We start from the raw sequence: 5892 nt of genomic DNA, 5'->3' as shown, positions 1-5892 counted from the left end.
GTCAGCGGCGAAAGCGCGACATCTAGAGGACGTACCTTTACATTACAGAGAGGTTTCTGACTAAATAAAGGTTTTTTTGCCCTCGATTCGAGGTAAAAATTATCATTTTTTTGCACGCTGAAATGTATATAAAATGTCTGAATCATACAAAGATAACCCAAGTAAATACCAAATACAGTTTTAAAATTATATAATTTACTAAGGGGAAAAAAAGCTTTTCAAACCTAGCTGGCCGTATTTTAAAAAAGAAGTTATTACCCCAGTTGTTTGTGCTTTGGCAGTGAGTTTTACATCACAGTGGAGCAGTTGTGGTCCACTCTTCTTTGCACACTTGTTTCATTCCAGCCACTTTAAAGGGGTTTCGAGCATGAACTGTTTGTCATCTCAATCAGATTCGAGGTTATACTCTGAATAGAAGCAGAAAACATTCATGTAGTATATGTAAGCCATTCAGAGGTGGACTTGGTGTGCTTGAGAACATTGTCCTGCTCCATAATCAAAGTACATTTGAGCTTAATGTCACAAACCTATAGACATTTATAGACATGTAGACATTTTTCTTTAGGTTTCTCTGCAAGAGAACAGAACTTGGTGTATCAGTCACAGCAGGGTTAGATTCTGGAGCAGCACAACCCCAGACTTGTTCACATACTTGTTCACATAGGGTCAGGTTGATTTAGCTAGCAATTATCCATTAATAAATGAAACCAAATTAATAAAAAGCATTCTTGCCCTGACATTTTGATTCAATTCAATTTAAATTCAAAAATACTTTATTAATCCCAAAGGGAAATTCAGTGGTGTTGTAGCTCATATTATGCAGGTTTCTTCAAAGAGCCGTTGTAGATGCTGATGGCTGTGGGCAGGAAGGATCTCTTGTAGCGGTCTGTCTTACAGCAGATCTGAAGAAGCCTCTGACTGAAGACATTCTGTTGTTGTAGGACAGTCTCATGAAGAGGATGCTCAGGGTTCCCCATATTGTTCTTCATTTTATGAACAATCATTTTTGCACAATGATCTCCAGAGGTTCCAGAGGAGTCCCCAGAACAGAACCAGCCTTTTTTATCAGCTTGTTGAGCTTTTATAAGTCCCTGGCTCTGATGCTGCTACCCCAGCAGATGATGGCAGAAGAGTTCACACTCTCCACAACAGACTTATAGAAGATATGCAGCATCTTGCTGCAAACACGGAAGGACCTAAGCTTCTTCAAAAAGTACAGTCTGCTCAGTTCCTTCTTGTAGATGGCTTCACAGTTGCATCTCCACGCTAGTCTGCTGTCCAGGTGAACACCGAGGTATTTATACTCCTCCACCACCTCCACTTCTTCTCCCCTGATGGAAATATCTGACCCATTCCTGTTTCTCTTAAAATCTACAATCATCTCCTTTGTTTTAGTCACGTTCAACATGAGATGATTGTTTCCACACCATGCCACAGAGCGGTCCACCACCTTCCTGTACTCAGCTTCTTGTCCATCTCTGATCCACCCCACGACTGCAGAATCATCCGAGTATTTCTGCAGATAACAGGAGTCTGTCTTGTACTGGAAGTCTGAGGTGTACAGAGTGAAAAGGAAAGGTGAGAGTACAGTCCCCTGTGGTGCTCCTGTGCTGTTGACTACCTGGTTAGACTCACACTCAAGTGGCGTCCACTTGAGTCTTCTGGAGTTTCTGACAAAGCAAATCAGGTTGGATTGTATTAAATGCACTGGAGAAATCAAAAAACATGATCCTCACAGTGCTGCTGGCTTTGTACAGATGACAGTGGGTTGTTGAAGCAGGTGTATGATGGCATCTTCAACTCCAACTCCCCCTCGATAAGCAAACTGAAGGGGTTCCTGATATTTTATTGTTTGCTTTCTCAGGTGGGCCAACAGGAGTCTCTCTAGGACCTTCATGATGTGGGATGTCAGGGCAACAGGTCTATAGTCACTGAGGACTGATGGGTGAGTTTTCTTTGGTACCGGAACAAGACAGGAGGTCTTCCACAACACTGGAACCTTTTCCTGGTTCAGGCCAAGGTTTAAAGGGTACTGTAGAATCCCACAGAGCTGGACCTGCAAGACCTGCAGTCTTATTCCAGTTTAGTCTTTCCAATTGTCCCTTCACCTGACTTCTGGAGACACACAGGTGGAAGGGGGAGGAAAACAGAGCATCAGCATCTTCTGATTTGGTTGAAGACAAACATTTAGAAGCAGAAGGGTGTATAACTGAGGTGGAAGATAAAACATTAAAAATGTGACAGGAAAGCGGTGGGTCAATGGAGAGTGGAATGTCTGTTTGGCTGTGAGCAGGAGAGGAGGATGCTGAGCTTGTTTCTGAACTGAACCTATTGAAGAATGTGTTCAGTTCATTGGCTCTGTCCAGACATCTATCTGTCCGATGGTCCTTCTGCTTGAAGCCTGCGATCTTCATCCCCGACCACTCATCTCTGATATTGTTCTGCTGGAACTTGCTCTCCAGCTTCTTCTTGTACACCTCCTTGCTGTGTCTTATCTTGACCTTCAGTTGCTTCTGTATACTACTCAGTAATTCCCTGTTTCCCTCTCTGAAGGCTCATGTTATTTGTTAAGCAGGTCCTTCAGGTCACTGGTGATCCGGGGTTTGTTATTGCGGAAGCGTCACACTGTTTTGTTGAGGATGATGTTATCCACACAGAAGTTTATATAGTTGGTCACACACTCAGTCATGGCATTGATGTCCTCTCTATGTGGCTGGCACAGTGCGTCCCGGTATGTAGCCTCAAAGCAACCTTGCAGGGCTTCTTTCCTGTCACCATCTTCTCTTAGTTGTCTTTATTACAGAGATCTACGAGTCCTTGACATTTGCATAAAACAAATCCAATATTTTGTTTTCTCTGGTAGAGCAGCTGACAAACTGTTGAAACACTGGAAGTGTAGCAGAAGGTGAAGTATGGTTAAAATCACCAGATATTACAAATACATTGGGGTGTTGTATCTGTAGCTCAGCAACAGCTCGGCTGATGACATCACATGCAGTGTTGGCAACAGCAAATGGTGGAACATAAACTATTGCAAAAATAACACTGGCGAACTCTCTGGGTAAATAATATGGATAAAAACTTAGTGCTAATAGTTCAATATCTGGGCTGCAGAGATAACACTTCACAGTAACATGTCCTGGATTAAACCATCTGTTTTTCAGAAACATTGCTAATCCACTTCCTTTGGTTTGCTGCTTCTCTTTAAAACTCTGTCTGCTTATATGGTCAGAAAGACCTGGCAGAGAGACGTTGAAGTCTGGGATATGATCCTGCAGTCATGTCTCTGTGAAACACATAATACTGCATTCCCGATACTCTGGCTGGGTCCTTTGTAGGGTTTGGAGTGTATCAAACTTGTTTCTCAACAATCTTATATAGCCCATTATAATCAATAGTGAAGAAGATGGTTTGAACTTCCTCCTTCTCTCTCCTTTTTGTTCCTGCCCTGCATCCACTGTGCATCCTTTTCAACTCATCTGGGACTTAGAGTTGTAGTTGAAGCATTATTTAAGCTTTTGAGATATTAATAAGCTGCCCCCAGTTGTAAAAAAAAAAAAACACCTTGTTGCTATGGTTATGCATCATAACAAATGTCTAAAAGTAAAAATTGTTCCAGCTGCAAAGCATCCAATACCAGACAGGATTATAGTTTAAAAAAAATACATTTTCATCCACAACAAGAGGAATTAAAAAGAATATATCAGAATGAAAGTGACAGACTACTCCAACATGCTGCCACCTTGAGCAATGCAATTCTAGAACTTTGTTGAACAAAATAACATTGATCAAGAATCTTCATTAATAATTTTGCAGAATCTTTAAAATATTGCTTATTTACTGAAGCAAAGGTGGTGGTTTTGTTATGATTCTGGCACGTCTACTCTACCCTGTCTCCCTGGCTGCAATCAGCAGATTAGATGCACCTGGTGGCTGCTGCAGTGTAGTGCACTCTGTGGAATGCCAAGCACCTGTGTCTTCCCTGATATACAGGTCCTTCTCAAAAAATTAGCATATTGTGATAAAGTTCATTATTTTCTATAATGTAATGATGAAAATTTAACATTCATATATTTTAGATTCATTGCACACTAACTGAAATATTTCAGGTCTTTCATTGTCTTAATACGGATGATTTTGGCATACAGCTCATGAAAACCCAAAATTCCTATCTCACAAAATTAGCATATTTCATCCGACCAATAAAAGAAAAGTGTTTTTAATACAAACAACGTCAACCTTCAAATAATCATGTACAGTTATGCACTCAATACTTGGTCGGGAATCCTTTTGCAGAAATGACTGCTTCAATGCGGCGTGGCATGGAGGCAATCAACCTGTGGCACTGCTGAGGTCTTATGGAGGCCCAGGATGCTTCGATAGCGGCCTTTAGCTCATCCAGAGTGTTGGGTCTTGAGTCTCTCAACGTTCTCTTCACAATATCCCACAGATTCTCTATGGGGTTCAGGTCAGGAGAGTTGGCAGGCCAATTGAGCACAGTGATACCATGGTCATTAAACCATTTACCAGTGGTTTTAGCACTGTGAGCAGGTGCCAGGTCGTGCTGAAAAATGAAATCTTCATCTCCATAAAGCTTTTCAGCAGATGGAAGCATGAAGTGCTCCAAAATCTCCTGATAGCTAGCTGCATTGACCCTGCCCTTGATAAAACACAGTGGACCAACACCAGCAGCTGACACAGCACCCCAGACCATCACTGACTGTGGGTACTTGACACTGGACTTCTGGCATTTTGGCATTTCCTTCTCCCCAGTCTTCCTCCAGACTCTGGCACCTTGGCTTCCGAATGACATGCAGAATTTGCTTTCATCCGAAAAAAGTACTTTGGACCACTGAGCAACAGTCCAGTGCTGCTTCTCTGTAGCCCAGGTCTGGGGAATGCGGCACCTGTAGACCATTTCCTGCACACGTCTGTGCACGGTGGCTCTGGATGTTTCTACTCCAGACTCAGTCCACTGCTTCCGCAGGTCCCCCAAGGTCTGGAATCGGCCCTTCTCCACAATCTTCCTCAGGGTCCGGTCACCTCTTCTCGTTGTGCAGCGTTTTCTGCCACACTTTTTCCTTCCCACAGACTTCCCACTGAGGTGCCTTGATACAGCACTCTGGGAACAGCCTATTCGTTCAGAAATTTCTTTCTGTGTCTTACCCTCTTGCTTGAGGGTGTCAATAGTGGCCTTCTGGACAGCAGTCAGGTCGGCAGTCTTACCCATGATTGGGGTTTTGAGTGATGAACCAGGCTGGGAGTTTTAAAGGCCTCAGGAATCTTTTGCAGGTGTTTAGAGTTAACTCGTTGATTCAGATGATTAGGTTCATAGCTCGTTTAGAGACCCTTTTAATGATATGCTAATTTTGTGAGATAGGAATTTTGGGTTTTCATGAGCTGTATGCCAAAATCATCCGTATTAAGACAATGAAAGACCTGAAATATTTCAGTTAGTGTGCAATGAATCTAAAATATATGAATGTTAAATTTTCATCATGACATTATGGAAAATAATGAACTTTATCACAATATGCAAATTTTTTGAGAAGGACCTGTATACTGACTCTGACAAGCAGACGGTGCCAGATTTTTGAAAGCCATTTGTGTGAGTAGATATCCAGCGTTCCTTCCTGTCCAATCATTGTTCTTGACCTTGCCTTGCCTTTTGGATTTATGCCTCTGCCTGCTCCCTGTCAGACTATTTGGATTTTGGTTGTCGACCTTGTTTCCTGCATCTGGTTTATGCCTCTGCCTGCCCCTTGCCTGATGCCTCTTGTTCCGATCGTTGACCCTGTTTCTGTCCTTGGATTATTGAGCCAGCCTAGCCCTCGGATTATTCAGCCTGGAGTCACTTCTTACCTGTGCTGTGGAGATCACCGCCTGCCGCCC

This window comes from Girardinichthys multiradiatus, chromosome 23 (assembly GCF_021462225.1).
Source record: "Girardinichthys multiradiatus isolate DD_20200921_A chromosome 23, DD_fGirMul_XY1, whole genome shotgun sequence".
Lineage (NCBI taxonomy): Eukaryota > Metazoa > Chordata > Actinopteri > Cyprinodontiformes > Goodeidae > Girardinichthys > Girardinichthys multiradiatus.
This window is presented reverse-complemented; position numbering follows the sequence as displayed.